Genomic DNA, 24,596 nt, shown 5'->3' on the forward strand with positions numbered 1-24,596 from the left:
GCTTATTTAATCCTATGCATATATTCATCGTAATTATCAGAATCCAGCCATTTCTTCTTCTTTTTTGGGGGGTAGGGGACTGGGGCTGGGCATCAAAGCAAAGTTTATTGAGTGATAGCAAAGGAAAGTTTATTTAGTGAAACTACATAGCTCCCAAAGAGGAAGGGGACCCAAGAAGGTTGCCCTGAATCTAGCCATGTCTACCATCTCTGATGCATTCCAAGCCACCACTCCGTCTCATCTGAAACTCCTAGGAGCGTCTTAACTGATGCCTTTTTTTTTTTTTTTTTCCTCTGATGCCTTTTTATACTATACTCTTCCCCAACAAGTTTGTTCTCTACATAAAACCAAAGTGATTCTTTTATAATGAATGTCAGATCAGGCTACTCAAAAATTCCACGTTTTTGCTCATTGATTTCTGAAATCTTACAATGAGCTTTGTTCAAGGCCATATACAGTTTGACTTTCTAAAACCTCATCTGTTCTCATTCTCTTCCTTTCCCCTATTGCAGTCACAGTAGCCTCAGTGATGTTCCTTAAACACTGTAGGTCTGCCCCACATAGGGTCTTTGCTGTTGCTCTTCCTTTTTTTGGGGGGGGGGAGAACCCTTCCCTTAGGTGTCCATAAGGCTTATTATTTCCTCACTTCCTTCAGATCTCTTCTTAAATATCACCTTGTTAGGTCTTCTCTGAGTACATTATCTAAAATAATCTTGCTCTTTTCTCTACTTCCAGCCTCTCTTATTTCCTTTACCTTGCTTTACTTATCTCTGAAACACTTAATAGCACCTGAGGTAGTGTATATTTATTTACTTTTATTTATGATCCTTTTAACACCCTCTTTAGAATATAGATTTCATGAAGGTAGGAACTTTGCTTTATTTTCTGTGGACTATCTAGCTTGGGACTATGTTTTGTTGAGTGAATGAATGAATGAATGAATGGTTAAATAAAGGGAAGAGAGTTCTAGGCAGAGGTGAAAGGCATTGGTGTGTTTGAGGAACTGAAGGTACTTGAATTTGAGGTGGATGTGGTAAATGATCTCTCCCTTTAGTCTCAGAGGCCATTATATGTAGTTTTGCCAGTCAGGCCAAAGACATTAGACTTATACTTTGTCCTGAGATATCATGGATGCCGCTCATTGTCTTCCCCACTGAAAATCTAAAAGTGTGGTCAGATTAGCATTTTAGAAAGTCTGGTTTGCTGAAGATGAATGAATTAGAGAGAGGCAAGACACTAGGCATGGTAACCAGTCTAGGGCATGATGATGATGACCTGAACTAGACTAGTTACCTAGACATGGAAAAATGGACAAATTAAAGAAATATACAATATTTAGGAAGCAGGCCTCAGTAATTGAGTGTGAGCAAGAATGGTACAAAATAATTGCCATGGCCAGCTGCATGTGTGGGGATGTAGTACTCAGAGATCAGGCACAGGTTTGGTGGTACAGGGTTTAGATAACTGGGTTCAAATTGTTTCTGGGTTGTTGAGTTACTTTCTCAGGGCTTTAGTAACACAATCCCGAAAACAGGAGGCTTAAAACCGTAGAAATTTATTGCCACAGTTCTAGAGGCTCAAAGTCCAAACTCAAGATGTTGGCAGACCGTGCTCTCTCAGACTGCTCTAGAGGGGAGTTCTTTCTAGCCTCTTTTGGCTTCTGGTGTTTGCCAGCAGTCTTCAGTGTTCTTTGTCTTATAGATACATCATTCCCATTAGATGGCCATGTTTCCTCTGTGTGTCTTCAGGTAATCTTCCCTCTCTGAGTGTCTGTTTCTGTGTTCAAATCTCCACTTTTTATAAAGACACCAGTCATATTGAATTAGGACCTACCTTAATGACCTCGTTTTAACTTGATTTCCTCTATCAAGACCCTATTTCCAAATAAGGTCACATTCTGTGCTGTGAGATTTAGGACTTCAACATATCTTTCATTGATGAGAGAATTTCACTGAAAAATTAATAGAACTTGATGAATTAATATAGGGTAGGAGGTCAGGAAAGGCACAGCAAAGGTAAATCTTGAGTTTCCCTGCTTACCTGAGAGAATGCTGGTACCATTGGAAGACAGTTTCCAAGCAAGGTGAGAGTGGAGGGAAATGAATTTTGTTGTAAACCTGCTGATTTGGAATTGTATGCAATAGCTTTGTTCATGATAGTCAGAATTCAGGGGAGAGATTTGCATCTGGATAATTTGTTATGAGATAGTTGGGTTCTCTGAGGGAGAGAAGATAGAGGGAGGAGAGCTAAGTCTAAAAAGGAAGCTGAAGAGAAAAGGTTACTTTGTTGAAGTGGATGCCTTCATCCATTATAGAAAAAAAGTGTCTTATGAGGGGATTTATCCCTTTACTCCAAATGTCAGTTCTAGTAATGTCTGGATAGTGGATTTACTAGCTGAAGTGGTCGCTGCATGAACAGAAGTAGAGTTACCAGTTCCTGACAGCTGCGAGTCAGCCTCTGGGCATCTTGCTAAATTTTCAAATATAATTATACAGTAGACTTCCTTTAACAAATTCCGTGTTCCCAGCTATAATTATAACTGCTTTTCTTGCCTGTAGCCTGTTCTTTGTCTTACTACTGCCCTCCTTATCTCCCCCTGCTGGTTAGAATTATCCTCTGGTCATTTGGGATCTGATAAAAGATGAAGTGGTTTACTGCAGTTTTCTTTCTCCAAAGCATAGATTTACCAGTGCTAGCCAATTTCCTTTCTCCATTCCAGTCTAAAATACATTTCCACTAATACAAAGTAGTGTTTTAAAGCATAAACTAGCAATATCCTATATTAAAGTAATTTTTATTTTGAAATAATATGGAAATAGAAATTTAAGTACCTTGTAAGCTCTCTATGCAACTGTCAGAAAATGACCACCATGACTTAACCAGTACTCCTAGCAATAGTCAAGAGACTTTCAAATAAAATCTTGCTCATGGCCATGCTTTAGACCAAGGTTTTTTTTGTTTTGTTTTGTTTTGTTTGTTTGTTTTTAATATATTAAGGTTTGCAACCAGAAATGAAGTCAACATAAATCTTACAACTATGATCCTGCAATAGTTTCCAGGACTCATCATGGCAGTAATTTGTAAGATTAGAAATATGAGTGGGATTTCCTGTTTTCTCATCTATTTTTATCACCTAGATATCCATTATGAAAATAAATCACTTTAAAAAATGACTTGATATCCTTTACAAATATATTGTAGTTTTGGGGTGATAAACTTCAAAAATGTTATTTCCATGTCATTTAGATTATATTCTAAGTCATTTTAACGTCTTTTCTTAAGAAATAACTAAAACGAATGGATTTCTGAATGTGCAGAGGAAGAGGTATGCTTGAACTCTTAGCCTGCAGTGGATGTAATCCAGAAGGAATTATGGACCATTGTTATGTATTGTTCATCACCGAGTTATTTACTAAAAAACACTTAGAGTATTTGCTATATGTCACTGTTAATTGTAAGTTTACTAGGGTTTTCGTTGAAGAACTCGATTTAAAGGGGTATGCTTATAATGGTCGAATATACTTGGTAATACACAGTAGTGTATTCAATTGCCTATTAAAATAATTCTGTGTATAATAGGGTAGCTTATTTTTTTTTTTATAGGGTAGCTTTAGATTTAAAAAGTAGAACTTCTCTTACACAATAATTGGTTGACACTTTTTGACCTCAATGTAAGATTGCCGTATTTGATGAACAAACAAGAAGAATAAAGTTTTGGTAAATAAGGCATTTTTTTTGAAATGTTTAGAAATAAGCTTGAAGCCTTTTAGCATTAGATTGATGGGTTTTCCTTTTGTGAAAGATAAGTGAATAAGGTTATATTTCATGTTTGCAGATCCTAATCCTGTCATAGAAATAAAAGAGTCTTGAAAGGTGGTGCTTTGTAATTCACCATTCTAAGAAATCTCTCTTTACCACTGTAATTTTATGCTCATGTGGTGAGATTTCAGGTTGAGGAATGAGATTAGACTTTCAGGGGCAGAATATTTGCTGTCCTCATTGTTTTGGTTCTGAAGGAATGCTTACCCCTTAGCCTCAAATGTGCTGTGGTATTAGCTACTTTAAAATAGATTGCTCAAGACTCTTTATTTGGAAAACCTTAAATATGCATCATGATGCATTACTTGCAATAAAAAATGAGGCTACAATTATATAAAACAAAACACTACAGCTGCTGACAGATGTCATTAACAACTTACTCAGATACAGATCCTTCAAAGAGGAACTGCTAGACATCTAATTTGGGGAGTTAAGGTCATTATAGCTCAAGATGAAATACTGTTGTCCATTATACTTACTGTTTTTGGTTTGGGTTTTTTGTTTTTGTTTTTGTGTTTTTGTTTTTGATGGTTTATTGAGACCTTGGTATTTGATATAAACAACTGTCTTCTGAATTATAATTAATAAATGTGGAAGGACTCCAGGTAATAGCAAACTACCATGAAGCAAGCAGCATAATAGTAGTTTTTGTAGGCAGGATCTATCAATGAATGTCAAAAAAAAAAAAAGGGTGAAAGTTTGAGGAGAAACAATATTTGCATAATCTAAAAGTATTTCTCCAAGATGTTCAATAATCGCAAAGGGAAAAATAGTAACTATGCAGTGGAGAAAGCTGGAAGACACTAAGTGATCTAGGCTGGCATCACCAATAAGAAGACATGCTAATATCTGATAAGAGGGCACAGCATTGTTTTACATAATATTATTGCCAAAAATGTACATAACCTCAGTCTAATCCTAGAAAAAACATTAGACAAACCCACATTGAGGCATGTTTTAAAAAATAATCAGTATTTTTCAAAAGTATCATTGTCACGAAAGATAAGGAATTATCACAGATTGGTGAAGACTATGTGATAGCTAAAGGCAGTGTAGGATCTTGGATAGGATCCTGGAATAGAAAAAAAGTTGGGAAAAACAAAATAGAAGAAAGAAAAGAGCATTAGTGGACAGCTGGAAAACTTTTGAGTAATTTAGTTAGTATAGAACCGATGTTAATTTTATGTTTTAATACCGTAGTGTAGTTATGGATGTTAACGTTAGGGGAACCTATGTTAACAGTATGTGGGAACTCTACTGTTCTTACAAGCATAAAATTCTATAAGCATAAAATTATTTCAGAGTAAAACATTTTAAACCCATTCTTCTGGAATTCTGCTGTAGTGCTCTCTGCACATCCTGTGAAGCTGTAAAGGTGCTCCTGTCTTTGGTTGTTTTGTCTTTAAGTGAACTCTACACCCAATATGGGGCTTGAACTCATGACCCTGAGATCATGAGTCACATACTCTACCAGCTGAGCCAGCCAGGTGCCCTGTGAAGTGTCTTTGGTTTTAAAAATAAGTATCTTGGATAAAAATCAGGGTGGACTCTAGTAACAAACTGGGCTCAGTACTATGTTGCTGACCATCATTTGTCATCTCATTTCCTGTAATTTTTAATAACAATTGTAGAGATACTCAGGTTGTATAAATTGTATGAGGATGTTAATTGGTTTCTGCTATAGTCATTGGACTAGTATATGAGAGAATTTGAAGATTAGAAGTACGTGATATCCAAAAGTGACATTGAAAATGATCCCAGGGGCACTTGGGTGGCTCGGTGGTTGAGCGTCTGCCTTTGGCTCAGGTTGTGATCTCTGGAATCGAGTCCTGGGATCACATTCCTGGGCCATGTTTCCTGGGATAGAGTCCTATATCAGGCTCTCCATACGGAGCCTGCTTCTCCCTCTGCCTATGTCTCTCTCTATGTGTCTCTCATGAATAAATAAATAAAATCTTAAAAAAAAAATAGTGATCCTGGAATCCCAGGATGGAGCCCACATCAGGCTTCCTGCTCAGCAGGGAGTCTGCTTCTCCATCTCCCTTTACCCCTTCCCCTGCTCGTGCTCTCGTGTGCGCGCTCTCTCTCTCTCTCAAATAACTAACTAAATAAATAAATAATTTATTAAGATTTTATTTATTTATTCATGAGAGACACACACACACAGAGGCAGAGACACAGATAGAGGGAGAAGCAGGTAGGCTCCATGCAGGGAGCCCGATGTTGGACTTGATCCCGGGACTCTAGGATCACACCTTGGGCTGAAGGCAGGAGCTAAACTGCTGAGCCACCCAGGGATCCCCATGAATAGATCTTTTTAAAAAGTGAACAAATAGGTATCTGGGGGAGATGTTCATAATGATTTTATAATAATAATAATAATAATAATATAATAATAATAATAATAGTCATGTTTCCAAGATGTAAAATAAAAGTTTATAGTGTTCTAAAAGTTTGTCCTTTTTTTAAAAAAAATTATTTATTTTTTTAATTTATTTATGATAGTCACAGAGAGAGAGAGAGAGAGAGAGAGAGAGAGAGAGGCAGAGACATAGGCAGAGGGAGAAGCAGGCTCCATGCACCGGGAGCCCGATGTGGGATTCGATCCCGGGTCTCCAGGATCGCGCCCTGGGCCAAAGGCAGACACCAAACCACTGCGCCACCCAGGGATCCCAAGTTTGTCCTTTTTTATACAAACCATACTTTAGATGGGTTTCAGCTATGAAGTTAGAACTCTATGGGAGGAAGTGGACTATGGAATTAATTTTCTGTTTTATTTTGTTAAGTACATAGCAAGTCACCTGTCATCCATTTACATTAGAGTCACATAATAGTCTTTCTAAATAAAAATTTATAATACCACCATCTATATATGGAAAACCAGTAGTTACACAGAGAAGTTTTATGCCTACTGTTGGCAGATAGCACTACCAAACTAAACTTATTGAGGTCAGGGACTCTGTTACTTTTAAAAAGTTTTTTCCATGTAGAATAGTGCCTGGCTATAAGTAAATAATGAATGAATGAATGAATGAATACTGAAAATTATGTAAGGTAGAGTTTCATAATAACTGTAAAATTCACATGTCTATAGTATTGCAGCTTTAGGGTTGAACATTTAGAATCCATGCCATCAAAATGTCAATTTTTTTGAGAATTAACTCTTTTCTACAAATCTGTACTTGCTATTAAGGGCATCTCCTATTTAATATTTGGTAATTTACTGATGCTCTGAACATTTCCATACCTGGGTTTGTTTCTTTGTATTTCAGTGGACTCTGGTGATGGCAGGGCGCACATAGCCCCCAGAAAGTTCCATGGAGGGTTGATAATTGTTGAGAAGTTGAAATTAGGGAGTAGAGAGTGAAGAATTCTGTTTCTGGGATATAATTGTTAGCAATCTTATAAAATGTACTCTAACCAGAAAATATTTCCAAAATGTAGTTATGAGTATTATGTACCTCAGAAGGAGAATTTAATGGTATGCCAGTGTGTGTCATTAGTCAACTTTAAAAACCCCTTTGGAGTAATGCATATGAATATATTTACTGAAATACGTGTACTGAAATTACTAGCTTCTGCTTTGTTAAAAAACTGCTCATTTTACCTTGTTAAAATAGTTTGTTTATACATACCTCATCAAACTTTTTTGATACAAAGGTATATTTTTAAGATGTCATGTTTTTGCTGGCTTAATAATTGATTCCTCTTCTCCCTGTCATGGTATGTTATGTTCCTCCTAGTCAGTGCTTCTTTTCAAAATCATTTGTAGAAGGTAATGAATCTGCTTTAAAAAGTAGATTTGGTTAGCCTATTTTAAACTCTATGGGGAAGTAGCCATGCACACTTGGGTGGAGGGATAAGGAAAGGTTAATTTTTTCCACACTTAAGAATTACTAGATGTCCATAGGAAACTAAAATTGCTTAAAGTCTCATTTTATCTTTTGCTTTTTGTGTCTAAAGTAACCATTAATACTGAATGGAAGAAAGTATTTGTCATTTTAATTTATTTTCAGTGAGGAATATAGGCTTTATTTAAGATATGTGATTTTAATGTTACAGTTCATTTTGGTTTAAAATCTAGGGCAGATTGGAAAGTTGATGGGGGGGCGGTGGTTTGGGTCCTGTGACTGCCAGATACTGTCTTTGTGATCTTGAGCAAGTCAGTATGTCTTTCTGAGTATCTTTTTTCTCATCTATAAAATCTTGAAATTAAGAATAACTCTCTACCTTACAGGGTTTGTGAGGATTACATCAACTAAACATGATAATATATATGATTATATCTAGCACCAGGACAGGTTGCCTAACTTTATTTCAAATCTACTGTGAACAGTTGCCTCCTAGAAATATGCTAAGCACTGTTCCTAGAACACAGTGGTCATGCTCAGTTAATTGCTCTAATTTTCTGATGAGAAAATGCCCATGAAAGGGTGTTGTGAGTTTGTAGCATTGGAAAAATATGAATATAAAAAAATTTAGATGTTAAAACATGGTTAACCAAATTAATGCAGTTTTATAGGATTTTTATATAACAAACCTAAAACCTATACAAACTAATTCATTGAGGTCTTACTCAGTAATTAATAATACCTAATTTTGTACCAATAAAAAAAGCAATACTATATAATACTATTTACAAGCAACAGATTTTGGGCTATTTCAAATCATTTCTTTTTATTCTTCTTTTGCTGGGGGAAAAAAGTCATTAGTCTGCATTTATAATCAGGACTAGCTTCCTGTAAAATTATTTATTTTAACTTTTTATTTATAGATTTTGAAATTTACAATTCTAAATACAGCAATAGTAAGGCACTGCATTTTTGCAGGAAACAAAAAGCACAATTAACATAAAGTCAGAGCCAGCCACAAATAAAATATTCCAGCAAACTGTGTAAGGAAAAAAAATGCTCTGGGAAGCAGATGCCAAGAAATATTGCAAAGGTGGCCTTATTACATTGGAAGGAAAAGAATACAGAAGGATTGGTAGTAATAGTAGTAGGAAAAGGAGGGAGAGAGAGAGAGAAGGGGAGGAACGGGTAAGGAATGTAGGTAACAAATAATAAGTGAATGAGCATTAAGTAGTAGATACAGTTCTAAGCATTTTATGCAGATTCTCTCATTTAATCTTCCCACCTACTTTAGGAGTTACATCCCTGCTTTACAGATGACATTGCTGAGGCTCAGAGAATGTTAAGTAATTTCCCCTAAAACCTTATAGCTAGGATTCAAACCCAGGCTTTTTGGCCCTGGAAGTAATGTTCTTAACCACAGTGCATACTGCATAACCACCATCAACACAAAATGTAGATGATGCACAAAATGTAGTTGGTGTGTTTTTGTGGATAATTTTTTTTTTTTTTAATAAAGAGCACAGTAGGGAGGGGCAGAGGGAGAGAGAGAGTCCCAAGCAGAGTCTACGCTGAGCATGGAGCCTGATGGTGGGGCTTGATCTCAAGACTGTAAGATCAGGACCTGGGTGGAAACCAGGAGTCAGATGCTCAACGGACTGTACCACCCAGGCACCCCTGTGGATAATTTTTTAATAGTGTCATTGGATTCCCTTGGACTGGAGGTATTGATTTGTCCCTTTAAAAAAGTAATTGGTTACTTGATAGGACCCTTGTTCTCAAAAATATTAACCCACTTGAAAATACGTCAGTGGTAAGACCTTAATTGTCTTCCTAGATGGATTTTTTTAAAACATTCCTTCATGGTGGCATAAAGCATAATACATAGGATAATTTCATTTGCATACTTTTTTAAAAAAGATTTTATTTATTTGTTTGAGCAAGAGAGAACAGAAGCAGGGGGAGCTGCAGAGGGAGAGGAAGAAACAGGCTGTCCGCTGAGCAGGGAGCCTGATGTGGGGCAAATCCCAGGACCCTGAGATCACGACCTGAGTGAAGGCAGATGCATAACCTGCTGAGCCACCCAGGTGTACCTCTCATTTACATACTCTTAATAATTGTTAAGTAATAGATGGAAGCATAGGAATGGTAAAATATAGTGTGGGATTGTACCGCTTACTCAGGGATTGTGTGTGGATTTTTGTACTTCTGGAAGACTACCCTGCAGCTTCTGTGAGTTTTTCATTTCTTTAAAAGAATTTCATGTAGTGGGTATCTGAGTGGCTTAGACAGTTAAACATCTGCCTTGGGCTCAGGTTGTGATCCCAGGGTCTTGAGATTGAACCCCGCATCCAGGCTCCTTGCTCAGCTGGCAGACCACTTCTGCCTGCCGCTTCTCCTGCTTATGCTCTCTCTCTGTCAAAATAAATAAATAAAATCTTAAAAAAAAAAAAAAAAAGAATCTCACATAGTAAGTAGGGGCTTAATATGTAATTGATTACATTATTGTAGGCATAGAAATAATGAAACTCCCATAGTTCTTTGAGAAAAAAATATATCAAAATATTTCCTTTATGTTTTACAAAAGCACAATGAATGTTTGCTTTAAAGAGAAACATCATTTTTAACTTGGACCGTGGTAGAATCAAATGAACAATAGCTTTTAATGGCTAACACCTGTTCTTTTTTTAATTGTAAAAATTCTTAAAAAGGTATTGTGACTTATTTTATTTTTAGACATTTTCTTTCTTTTGTCTTCAAATTTTTATAGTTCTCTTTCTCACAGCATTGTCCTGTTCAGCCCTAAGATCTAAATTTTACATTTGCCAAATTTTAAAAGAAGTTCATTAAGAGGAAATTTTGGATAGAATGTTTTGGCAGATCTGAGATTCCCTACCAAAATTTAAAAAGATCCTTGAGGAAATTTTTTTTTTTAATTTCTATTTATTTATGATAGTCACAGAGAGAGAGAGAGAGAGAGGCAGAGACACAGGCAGAGGGAGAAGCAGGCTCCATGCACCGGGAGCCTGACGTGGGATTCGATCCCGGGTCTCCAGGATCACGCCCTGGGCCAAAGGCAGGCGCCAAACCGCTGCGCCACCCAGGGATCCCCCTTGAGGAAATTTTTAATTATTTTCCTTAATTCAGTTAACTAATTCTGACATTTTCTTTTAAATCAATTTTTAAAAAATGATAAATTATCTACCTTAACTACACCAAATGGCACCTGATATAGTAAGAAAGTTCTAATTGTATAAGGTCCAAGGGAGTCAGGAGATATACTTGTAGAAATGTGGGATTTGGCATTTATGTTATTGTATGGATTCAGCAATCCCCCATACTTCTGTACCTTATATCCCCTGTATTATACGTCTCTGAGCTACCACACCTTGGTCAAGTAGAGGGCTGTTTATATAACTTTGCTCTCAGTAGAGGGTGGAGTTGACTAAAGCAGGGATAGCAGTTATGTAGCTTCAGTGTATCCTCTTTGCTGTGCTTATTGCAGACATCAGCTCATGGCATACTTCCTTGCTTAGCCATAAAGCAGTTTCATAGTTTTCTCAGCTTCAGTGAGCTCTTACTGTCTTACAGAGTTTCCATGTGAGGAAACTTACCTGCTGTTGGTGGAATAGAATTTAGGATGATTATCAGAAGTTCTGTATGGGGGATCCCTGGGTGGCTCAGCGGTTTCTCGCCTGCCTTTGGCCCAGGGCGCGATCCTGGAGTCCCGGGATCGAGTCCCGCATCAGGCTCCCTGCATGGAGCCTGCTTCTCCCTCTGCCTGTGTCTCTGCCTCTCTCTCTCTCTCTCTCTCTCTCTCTCTCTCTATCATAAATAAATAAAAATAAAATTAAGAAAAAGTTCTGTATGTACCTTTTTCTTTCGTGTTTAACAGTTCAGTAGCCATTTAAGTGTATTTAAAGACACTTGAATTTAGCACAACAAAGTTGATCCCCATGTCCCCCAATATATTTTTAATGAAGTATTCTATCAGGAAACCTTTTTTAGATACTATTACAGTTCATTTTTGGAGAAATCTCCTCGGATAAATATATACTGAAGTTATCTTTGGAAAGGGATTAGGAATAGGTTGTGTCTTGCAATCTAAATCCAATGCATTGATAAGGTTGATGTATTAGTTTGGATTCTCTAGAGAAACATAATCAGTAAAGAGTGTATGTTGGGGGGTGATGAGGAGAGGGAGATTTTAAGGAATTGGGCTTATGTGATTGTAGAGGCTAGCAAGTCCAAAATCTGCAGGGTAGGCCAGTAGGCAAGAGCTGGTATTGCTGTTTAAATCCAAAGGCTCTCTGATGGCAGAATTACCTCTTCTGCAGGGAGAATCAGTTTCTTTTCTTTCTTTTCTTTTCTTTTCTTTTCTTTTCTTTTCTTTTCTTTTCTTTTCTTTTCTTTCGTTTTCTTTTTTTTTCTTTTTCTTTTCTTTCTTTCTTTTTCTTTTCTTTTCTTTTCTTTTCTTTTCTTTTCTTTTCTTTTCTTTTCTTTTCTTTTCTTTTCTTTTCTTTTCTTTTCTTTTCTTTTCTTTTCTTTCTTTCATTAAGGCTTTTACTTGATGAGAGCTACCCATATATTAAGGGGGATAATCTGCTCACATTCAAAGTCTGTTGATTTAAATGTTAATCTCATCTAAAAAGTACACAGAAACATCTAGAATGTTTGACTGTGACCTAGCCAAGTTGACACATAAAGTTAACTGTCAAAATTGAGAAAAGACTGATTCATTCATGATCACGGAGTACCTATTATGAGCCAGGTTCTATACTTGATGTTGGAGGATCTCAGCAGATTTAAAAAGAAAAAAATTGAGCAGATGATTTTTTTTCTTTTCAACTAATTTCAGATATTTGTAATTAGTCATGCTAATACTAAGTCCAAAAAAAAATGCTTCTTAAAAAATATGTTATGGGGGAGATACAGTCCATGCTTAGTCAGCCAATAATTTAAGGATTAGAGTAAGAATTTTGGAATGGAGCACTGGTCTTCATCCTGGCTACATATTTGAAATGTATGAATGCTGGATCCCACTCTAGACTGATTTAATCAGGATTGCTGTGGCTGAGGTCTGGACATCAGTGTTTCCTAAAGCATTTCTGGGTGATTCTAAGGTATAGCCAAGGGTAGAGAAACACTATACAATGCAGTTATTAACTGTTAATCTTTCTACATAAAAGGATATATGTCTCTGCATTTCAAAACCCAGGTGAATCATAGTATTAAATATCTGGTCTCTTAGAGAAAGGAACTTGTTCTGAAGACCTGTAATTTCTCTTCTTTAGCTCTGATCTCTATCTCATTTCCACAAAGCTAATGTCTTCCTGTCTTTTGAGGACATTTCCTCATCCTTAAAGTTTTTCCTGCATGTAGCAGTTAATGATAATAATAATAATAAAATAATATGTATATTTTTAATATTTTATTTATTTATTCATGAGAGACACACAGAGAGAGGTAGAGACATAGGCAGAGGGAGAAGCAGGCTCCTCATGGGGAGCCTAATGTTGGACTCAATCCCAGGATCCTGGGATCACAACCTGAGCTGAAGCAGGTGCTCAGTGGTTGAGCCACCCAGGTGCCCCATCATATATTCTTTTTACATATTATTTGTTTGCCACTAAATAAATTTAGTTCTACAATGATGATATGATACTGTATAATAATATTTTAGTAGTGATTTAACACTTTCTCTAGTGTGGTTTGCCATTCATCTCATTTATTCTTTTATTTTTATTTTTAAAAGATTTATGTATTTATTTGAGAGAGAGAGCACACAAGACAGTACCATGCAGTCGGTAGGGGAAAAAGGAGAGGGAGAGAGAGTCTTCAGCAGACTCTGCACTGAGCACAGAGCTCACTACTGGGCTTAGTCTCACGACCCTGAGATCACAACCCGAGCTGAAACAAAGAGTCAAATGCTTAATCCACTGCACCACCCAGGTACACTGACCATCCATCTCATTTAATCCATACAACAGTCCTGAGACCAGGAAGGAATTAACGAGTACTTATCCTACATTCCAGAAGTGAAGCTTTAAGCTTCACTTGATTGTCTATATAATACTCAACAACAATCCTGTCATATAACTATTATTGTCTCACTTCACACATGAGGAGACTAAAGTTTGGAGGAAACGCTTTAGTAAATTTCCTAGTCTTGTCATTTATAAACATCAGAACTAGACCTCAAAACCAAGTCCTCTGACTTAAAGTCCTGGACCCTTTCTTCTGTATTTATAGACTTTTTTTCTAAGCTTTCATGATAAACAGGAGCCTTGTTTTATGCATTGGTGTATGTCATATGAACTTATGCATAGAAGTTGCTTAATCAGTATTTATTTATAATGTAACTTTATAGATCTGATTGATTGTGGTTATAATTTTCATTTCAAAGACTTCTGGCTCCATTAACTCTATATGAATGTTCGTTTCTATATTGTTTATCTACCGTTGGATTCCTTTATGTTCTAATTTAAAAATTATTGTGAAACATTTCAAACTTGGTAAAAGTGCAGACAATAATGGAATAGATATGTGTATATGCACACCTTGCTTTGATCTCTCACTTTTTAAGAAATAAGGTTGTTAACAGATATTACTAAAGTTCCATCCCTGGTCCCTTTGTACTACCTCTTTCTAAAGAAGCAGCTATTATTCTGAGTTGGGTATAAGTATGTGCGCCTATATACTGCTCTTCCAAATAACATATTGTTCATTAAATTTTAGATCAGTGGAATTATTATATACATATCCCTTTTTAAAAATAAGCTTGAGCCATATTTAACATATCATATAATTCACCTTTTTGAATGTACAGTTCATTGAGATTTTTGTAAACTTACCAGGTTCAGGTATCATCAGTCAGGTGTAGAACATTGTCATCACTTGAATATAATCTCATTCCCTCTGCTGTAGGCAACCATTAAATCTGTTTTCTGCCTCCATAGCTTAGCATTTCTGAATATTTCATGTAAATGAAATAATATATTTGGTCTCTTGTATCTGACTTTTTTCAGTGAGCATGTTTTGGAGGTATGTCTACTTTATAGCATGTATCTATAGATACATTTCTTTTTATTGGTGAATATTATCATTATGTTTTGTTTTTGGTTTTTTTTTTTATCATTATGTTTTGGCAGTACATTCATTGTCAGTCCATTCCATGAATATTTACCTTCTTTTCAGTTTTTGACTATTATGAATAGATCAGCTAAGAACATTTATATTCAAGTCTTTGTGTGGCTATGTGTTTTCATTTCCCTTGAGTGGATACCTAAGAAGAGAATTGCTGAATCATATGATATGTTTATTTTTAACTTTTTAAGAAACTGCTAAACTATTTCCCATAGTGGTTGTAGTTATTATATACTCTCATCAATGAGGTATTAGCTTTCCTATTTCTCTGCATCTTCACCATTCTTCTTTTTTATTATACATATCCTTTATAACTTAAATTTTTCTCTTAGTGTTTTGTGTTTGAGATTTATCCTTGTTGATACACGCAGCTATTATGTATTCCTTTTCACTGCTTTATGGTATGTCATTGAATGAACTTAAGTAAAATTTCAACCATGATATTGAAAAATGGTTTTCTAAAATTTGACTGTAAAACGTAGTGTTGTACTATTGTGAGGTTGTTGAAAAATCAGTGTTTTTAGTCCTCTATATTGTCATATAAAGTACAATGGTAAGGATTTTGAAACTTATACTGAATATCACTAATTGAATAGTGATCCGAGGAATTCTCAGATGGTCAGAAGGCAACCATTTCCTAAGTGAGTCCATTCCACAGAAAACAAGAATTTTAGTTTTATTTGAGAAATGGACAGAAAATGGCCTCTGTTATGGGAAAATATGTTCATTGAGTTTTATCATGGGAAATAATTACTGTAGAGGTTTACTGACACAATTTGCTCATTCTGTTGATGAAAATTTAAGCTGCTTGAAATTTTCACTGTTAACAAACTCTTAGCAGATATACATTTATATACCAGTTGCCTTGTAAATGTGTATACTTCCTCCAGGTAGTGACATTTCACATATTCAACCTTACTAGATATTGTCAAATTGTTCTCCAGACTGTCCCCCCAACTCCGACCTTGCCCTCAATTTAGCTTTTCTCCCTTAGTAATGTAGTATGCACATAGACACATAGGAAAGATTAGGAATAGGTCTAATGATGGAAGAAAAAGATGAATAAGTTTGATGCTAATAAGTATTAAAAGAAGTTATATATATATATACATATATAATTATATAATTGTGTGTATAGCTAGAAAATGGAGCCTGTGCATCAGAATACTTTTTAATCTTCAATATATAATTCTGATCTGTAGGAATAATTTTTATTTACTTGAGAAATTTACTTGATATGAGTAAATGTATTTATGGCATGTGATTCTTAATGTATTATTTGGGGAATTTTTTTGTTGTTACCTATCACTTGTTGAGAAAATGCAGTAACTAGTTGTAAGTGGTATTAATTAAATATTAAAGGTTAATCTCAATTCTTTACTAACCATAGAATTATGAGAGTTCTTTATCTTTTTTCAGAGTTCTGTTGTGTAATGTTTACTTGAATATTGAGACTGTTAGAAAAGATTTAGTTAAATATGGTATGTATTTTTTGTGTGTTAGCTAATAATAAAATAATTAATATTTGCATATGCTCATTTTTAATTGGGAAAATTGTGTGAATTGATGGTTTTGTTACCTTTTTGTTTCTAAAAGGAATGGCTTTATTTTTTTTATTTTTTTTTTATTTTATTTTATTTTTATTTTATTTTATTTTATTTTTATTTTTTTTTATTATTTTTTTTTTTTTAGGAATGGCTTTAAAATCATACATGGAAGCCAGTCAGTAAAGGCTACATTTTATATGATTTTTTTAAATAAATTTTTTATTGGTGTTCAATTTACCAACATACAGAATAACACCCAGTGCTCATCCCGTCAAGTGCCCCCCTCAGTGCCCGTCACCCATTCACCCCCCCCATCCTCCTCCCCTTCCACCACCCCTAGTTCATTTCCCAGAGTTAGGAGTCTTTATGTTCTGTCTCCCTTTCTGATATTTCCCACACATTTCTTCTCCCTTCCTTATATTCCCTTTCACTATTATTTAGATTCCCCAAATGAATGAGAACATTTAATGTTTGTCCTTCTTCGGTTGACTTACTTCACTCTGCATAATACCCTCCAGTTCCATCCACGTTGAAGCAAATGGTGGGTATTTGTCGTTTCTAATGGCTGAGTAATATTGTATGATTTTTTCTATATGAAATGTCTGTAAGAGGCAAATTAAATTTGCTTATTGATTAGGGGTTGTCTGGAGAAAGGGCGTGTTGGGGCAGATAGAGAATAACTGCTTATGGATATGGGGTTATTTTTTGGGTGGGGTAAAATGTTCTAAAATGGATTGTAGTGATGCTTGCAAACTCAGTGTATATATAAAAACCTTGAATTGTATGCTTGAATGAATTATATGTGCATTGTATCTCAGTAAAGCTATTAAAAACATGATAAATGACCCTTTGTAGAAAATACCAGTAGTACAAAAACGTATGACAAAGAAAGTAAAAAGTATTACAAACTCTAGCAGTTCCTGTGTCAACATAGAGAAACAGCATCATTTTTTTTTAACGTTTTATTTATTTATTTATGAGAGATACACAGAGAGAGGCAGAGAGACAGAGGGAGAAGCAGGCTTCCTGAGCAGAGCCTGATATGGAACTTGACCTCAGGACCCAAGGATCACGACCTGAGCCAAAGGCAGACACTCAACCATTGAGCCGCCCAGGTGCCCCAGAAACAGCCTCATTTTAAATGGCTATTTAATGAATTTCATTTTGTGGATGTACCATAACTTAATTAATTCCCTAATAATGGACATTTAGTCATATTGCAAGCAGAGTCTTATATGTTAATTTTGTGTAATTCAACTTTTTAGGACTGGTGAAGTCTAGAAGTAAAATTGTTGTAGAAGTAAAAGATTAAGTACATTTCAGATTTTGATTCATGTTTCTAAATTGCCCTTTCGTCTTAAATAAGATGCTCTAGTTTGTTCTTCCCCAGTGGTACATGATAATGTTTGAATTACCACACTCTTTCCAGTGCTGGATGTTGTTACTATTTTTAATACTTGCCAATTAGGAGGAGATTTACAAATTAAAATTGTATTTCTTTTTTTTTTTTTAATTTTTTTTTTTAATTTTATTTATTTATGATAGTCATACAGAGAGAAAGAGAGAGGCAGAGACACAGGCAGAGGAAGAAGCAGGCTCCATGCGCCGGGAGCCTGATGTGGGATTCGATCCCGGGTCTCCAGGATCGCGCCCTGGGCCAAAGGCAGGCGCCAAACCGCTGCGCCACCCAGGGATCCCTAAAATTGTATTTCTTTGTGTAACTTGTTATATGTCCTTTTTGAAAAAAAAATTTTAAAAATCTCCTTTTTCTATTGGGATAACAATCTTTATTTTTGCATTGATGTTCAGAAACTTTTTAAATATTAAGAATATTTACTTTTAGTTGTATAGGATGAAAGTATTTTTCAAGTTTGTATTTCATATTTATTTGTTTTTTTTTTTCCCCACCATACAGAACTTTAAAATTTGGTGTAGTGGCACACCTGGGTGGTTCAGTGGTTGGGCTTCTGCTTTTGGCCCAGGGCATGATCCTCGAGGTCCAGGATCATGTCCCACATCGGGCCCCCTGCATGGAGCCTGCTTATCTCTCTGCCTGTGTCTCTGCCTCTCTCTCTTTCTGTGTCTCTCATGAATAAATAAATAAAATCTTAAAAAAATTTTGGTGTAGTTATATTTATTACTTAATAATATTAGTTACTTGGATGCATTCCAAGATTATAAAAATATTCTATCATATTTCTAAGTTATTTTACTGATTTTCTTATGTTTAAATCTTAGATCCATTTGGCATTTATTTAGTATAAGAATCAAAGGAGAGAGAGATCTACTTAACCCAGCTCACTGACAAATTTTTATCCATCAAATGTTAAATTATCACATACCTTTGAGCCTGTCATTTTATTTTTTATTTTTTATTTTTATTTTTATTTTTTTTTTTTGAGCCTGTCATTTTAGACTGTTACCAGTGGCAAATCTATTTTTATGTCACCCTTTATTTGTTGTAGTTTTAAATAATATATTTTAATATCTGGTAGACTGATTTCTCTTTTACTCAGAAAGGCAGCATGATACAGGGATTAAAATCAAGAGCCTTGCAACTTATTTCATTGTGTGATCTTGGGCAAGTTATTTAATCTTTTTTGTGCCTCCCTCAGTTCAGTGGGGACAATAAAAGTAAGTATCACATAGGGATGCTATAGGATCAAAGCAATTTTTTCTCCTGCTTCATTACTTTTTTCCTCATTATGGTTCTTTCCCATCACTATGCAATCATGCTGTTATTTCTCCCATCTTAAAAACGTTCTTTTTAATTCCACTTTTTTTTTTTTTTGCCATTTTTTGTCCCAGTTCTCTCTTCCTTTATGCAGTAAAACTTCTCCGAATTGTTGTCTATACTTGCTGTTTCTAATTCTTCCCTCCATTCTCTCTCTTAGAGTCATCATAGTTAGGGCAAAAATCTCCACCACTAACTATTCTGAATATGCCCATATCATAGTTACCAGTAACTTCCGCATTGCTATATCCTGTGGTCAATCCTTGTCCTTATTTGAAACTTCTTGCTAGCATTTGATACTAGTCTGTCCTCCTATACTTTCTTCATTGTTTTCCAGGATATTATGCCTTCTTGCTTCTCTCTGCCCCATTGGTTGCTTCTGAAGTCAGAAGCATTGGTTTCTCCCATTGGTTCCTCCATTGGTTTCTCTTATTCTTACCTACTTAATTGGAGGGCATCAAAGCTCAGTTATTTGACCTTTTCTCTTTTCTATTTACATTTCACTGCTTTGGTGATTTCATCTAATCTCATGGCTTTAAATACTGAAGTAATCAACCCAACCCTTTTATCTGAACTCCAAGTTTATGTATCTAATTAATATATTTGGCATCTCCACAGAACTAATTGTCATCTCAAAGTCAGTATGTTAAAAAGTGACTTCCTGTTCTTTTTCTTCCAAACCAGTTTTACATGTAGTCTTACATTTCTGTTGATGGCAGATCCATCTTTCTTTCTAGTAGCTCAGGTAGAAACAGTGGAGTCATCTTTTTCTTAAATTTTCTAGTTGCTTTCTGTTTGATATGTAAGAAAGCTGTTCAAAGTTACATATTTAATTTATAGTAATGACCTCATTTTTGTAATAATTTGTTTTTGGTTTTGTATGTATTTCCACATACTAAAGCATTAATCTACAAGAATTATTTTGCCCTTTTGGGGCCCCTGGGTGGCTCAGTCAGTTAAAGCAGCTGACTCTGGATTTTGTCTCAGGTCATGATCCCAGAGTCATGGGATCGAGTCCAGCAATGGGCTTTGCTCAGGGAGGAGTCAGCTTGTCCCTCTCCCTCTGCTCCTCTCTCCTGATCTCTGTCTAATTACAGTTGTTTAGCAGATTCATTTCTTGACATTAAGCAATAATTACTTTTGACTTAAAACGGCTTTGGAATTAGGACCCAGTGACTCTTGAATTCCTTGAAATAATATTAATTCTTCCCAGGGCCAGTGCAACATGAAATTTGTAGTTCTTAGGAGAGCCATATCACATCTACAAACGAATTGTTGGGGATACCAATTTCTATAGTACCTATAATTTTATATTTAATTTTAAATGAAATTCAGTGAGGACTACATTGAATTAAAGAAGCATTTATATTCAGTTTTTTTTTTTTTTTTTTTTTTTTTTTTTTTTTTTTTTTTTTTAAAACATTATTTTTGTTTAATTTTTTTATTTATTTATGATAGTCACAGAAAGAGAGAGAGAGGCAGAGACACAGGCGGAGGGAGAAGCAGGCTCCATGCACCGGGAGCCTGATATGGGATTCGATCCCGGGTCTCCAGGATCGCGCCCTGGGCCAAAGGCAGGCGCCAAACCGCTGCGCCACCCAGGGATCCCTATATTCAGTTTTAGAAGACTTTATTCCTAAGTATATGGTTCTGGAAAGTTACATTCTTTCAAGCTTAATAAAATGCACATGTCTTTACGGGTAACTTGGGTTGAAAGATAAAATGCTGTTTTATCCAGACTGCTAGCTCTATTTTCTCAATGATAAAGAACATTCCCTGCCCCCCCTCCCATCTTAAAGAGGAGCCTAAGTGTCAGCCTAAGTGGAACATTTGTGTCTTTTATTGAAACCTATTCTCTGACCTTCTGTGCCTAAATTAGAGTGAATAGTTTTTTCACATGCTTAGGAAAGGGACGTTTCAGGAGAGTTTGTCAAACCTTTACCTATTTCATTTCCTTTTGAATTGTTATCAGAGGTGGTGAAAATCTTCTTGGGGGGAAAAAGGAAAATAAGGATATAATACAGAATATAAGAAACTAGTATGTACTAATATGTGGAATGAAGTTTTAATTGTTATGGGTATTAAAAAGTACATGATGACTATTTGCAGCTTCTTACAGGGTTTGACTCTTTCCTGGAAATTACTTAAGAAATGTTAACTTAAAATGACTTGGATTAAAACTTTCTGTTGTTAAGATAAGGGTTTGAATTCTGTGTTGGATAAAATGATTCTGTGTCAGAAACATGTACTGGTGAATTGTGCATGTGGGTGGTAGTTCTGAGCAGGGTGATCATAAGCCTAATTTGCTTGGGAAAGTGCTTTGTATGCCTGTTATTCTGCTCTAATTGTTTCTAGCACTTCTGTATTTTTATTGTTCCTTTGCATATTATTACAAACTTAGTAGTTTAAACATGGAATTTTAAACTCAGTTCTGTAGGTCAGAAGTCCAGCATGGGTCTCATGAGGCTGTACTCAAGATGGGAGAGAATCTATTTCCTGTTCATTCAGTTTTGTAGTAAACTTCAGTTCTTTGTGGTTGTAGGACTTAGGTCTCCATTTTCTTGTCTCCTGTAAACCATGAGCCATTTCCAGCTTGTATAAGGGGCTATATCTTGGCTCATGACCACTTCCTCCATTTCCAGCCAGCAGTAGCAAGTTGAATCCTTCTCATCTGCTTCTCTCTGACCCTTCTTCTCCCGTAACATCTTTTTTTCTGACTCTTGTCGTTAGGTTGAGCCCACCAGGAAAATTTCTCCATGTTGAGGTCCATGACTGTAATCATATCTTGAAAATCCCCTTTGCCATGTAAGGTAACATATTCATGGATTCTTAGGGATTAAGACATGGACATCTTTGAGGGGATTGGTGTGTTATTTTGCCTTCTACAGCACCTTTCTACTCTTGGGAGTGACCCTGTTTGGATACAGTTGTTGGCCATTCAATTTCTAAGTAGCCAATTGAATTATTTCAAATAGGACTAACACCTCAAATTTCAATTTCTGTCTCCCTTTCTTAAAATGTTATCTCATCAGTTCTTTCCTTTTCTACTTCCTCTCTTGCTTCTCTTTGACATCTTTGCAAAGGTACATATAGTTTTTCTAGCTCACTTGATAGAAGTCAACATGTATAGTATATGTGGTTTGTTTTTTGCCCTTATTAATGGATAAAGGAGCCACATGTTTCATAGTGTGATGGCTTGCATCATTCTTTTAGTCTTTGGTCGTTGCAGCCTGCCATTCTCATGTCCTCAGTGTGTAGTGACAGGAGAGTAGATGAATTCTGAGATTGTGCTGCTGCTTGTGCTGGATATTGTTCTTAGACTGTTACCTGGCAAAGAAGAGGAATTAAGACAGGTTTTCTTCTCTCTCTGCCTTTAGATTTTATTTAATACTGAAAAATAGCTGGGATTACATTCATTTAAACAGCTGCTGATTTTTTTTGGAGGGGGCAGGTTATTATGTTATAGAATCAATTTTACTAGCACAGCTGTCTTTTAATAAAGTAGATACTTGAATGTTTTTATTTCACACTTTTGAAAATTTTTATTAAACTATATTAATTGAGGAAGATAATTATGTATTTTTGTATATCTAAAGACCAAATTGCCATTTATGTCTATTCTTCAACTTAAATTTGTAGTCTGGAATTTTTCCCAAAGCACAAAATATAATTTGTGTTCAAATGGAATAATTTGTTCCTTGGACAGTCTAAACAGAGACCAATTTATGATTTTTAATCCTTTATCTTGTTTTAATAAGCTAAGTAGATATTTGATACTTGCTGATTTATATATATACTTGTGTCTTTAGTTTAATAGTGAATCCACCAGAGTTTAGATTTAGCAATTAATGCATAAGATGAAACTAGTGCTCCATACCTCTGAAGTTAATTTCTTTCTTTTCAGTTTACAATGCCAGTTTTACACTCCATTTGCTGTCAGTGAAAATGTAGGCGGCAGACTACCACATATTTATCATCACTAAGTTCACTATATCATACAGGAAGAGTACATTAATATGCCATACAGAAACTCTAACACACATAAACAACCACTTAGCATTTTTAAGAACATATCTGACTTATTGATTAGCTTAAATATCTTTTAGTAGAGTGAGACACCCACATAGAGTGCATACATTCACTTACTTATCAGAGCAAGTGCTTCTTGTGCTGATGAATGAGCATATCTCCTCTTTATGTATCATGATGAAGATCAGACCTTCAAAAGCTTTCCCCTTTCCATTGGAATCCCTAAATCTTGACACAATTAAATTATTCCCAGGGTTCTTCAGATAAAGTGCACTCTGGAAAACAACTTTTTAAAACCTTATTATACATTTACATTTATGGTTGGTGTTCTAAGCCTTTTCCTGAAGTTTGTGCTGCTTTTCTCTGTTCAAGGCTCAATGGTGGGAGGGTTGGGGTTTGAGAACTTAATTTCTGTTTTCCCTATGAATGCTGTGTTCTTCTATAGGCTGCACCCTGTAAATTACTCTCAAATTGGGGTGTATGTTTTTAAAAATATGTACAATACCTGTTATTTTCTCATTGGAATATTTAATGAAATTAGGAAATTCCGATATAGTATCTAGTTTACATAGACGCCTGAACCTGAGAAAACATAATAAATAATGCACTTAATGAAAAAATAGGGGGGGTAATGTAACTGATATAAACCATAGGGAGCAGATGAAATGATTTTTCTTGTCTTTTATGGGCATTTACTTTATATAGATTCCAGAATTAGGACCTTTTAAAAGAAAGGTGTCCTAGCTTTTGTCTTAGTGAAGCAATACAATAGAAAGTTATATGTTTACAACTTTTATAGTTTCTTCAGATACTTAGTTTTTCCCTCTGGTTTATATCCTAATATTTTTCTCTCTAAAACAAGAACAGTATTTAAAATTCATGTTTCCTTGCACTACTTTCTAGGACCCTGCATGTTTTACCAACTTTGGGTAAGAGTTTTTTTGAGTGCCCTCTCTTTTGGATGTTGTGTCTTTATTTCTCTAAGTCCCTCCTTCTGGACTAGAACTAACTATCCAATAAAGCCAGTCATTCCATTTTATTTTAGTTAATTTCCACAGATATATATATATATATATATATATATATATATATATATATATATATATAGCCTTTGTTAAATAGTATAGTATAATCTTGACTCTCTGCTCTTTACTGTTCCTTTCCCTTCCTTTTGAAGGTTTTAAACTTCTATAGTTTCATTGAGAACTCTAAAGTCTGTAGCTCTGCATATGATCTCATTCATATCTCTATTTCTCATTTCCTGCTGTCTTGAATACTTTGTTTCCCACCACAGTGAATGTATGGAACTGAAAGCATTATTTTGCCCCTAACCTCTTCTTTCCAGCCAAATCCAGCTATTGGCTTCCCTCTCACTACCCTTTAGGTTATTTCTCTTAGGCCCAGGAATTCATGGTCTCCTTTTTTACCCATCATATCTTATCAGTCAGAGTATATAGTCTCAGTAGGTTT

The 24,596-nt window shown here is 35.3% G+C and overlaps 1 protein-coding gene and 1 non-coding gene across 8 annotated transcripts in view; one reads left to right on the forward strand and one right to left on the reverse strand.

Moving 5' to 3' along the window:
- TBC1D5 (TBC1 domain family member 5) overlaps positions 1-24,596 on the forward strand; it is a 535,195-nt gene that overhangs the window by 75,963 nt on the left and 434,636 nt on the right. The gene's annotated exons all lie outside the window — the stretch shown is intronic.
- Positions 5,236-5,308, reverse strand: TRNAM-CAU. Its single transcript has one exon. It is a non-coding gene; the product is annotated as a tRNA-Met (tRNA).

This window comes from Vulpes lagopus, chromosome 19 (genome assembly GCF_018345385.1).
Source record: "Vulpes lagopus strain Blue_001 chromosome 19, ASM1834538v1, whole genome shotgun sequence".
NCBI classification, from domain to species: Eukaryota; Metazoa; Chordata; class Mammalia; order Carnivora; family Canidae; genus Vulpes; species Vulpes lagopus.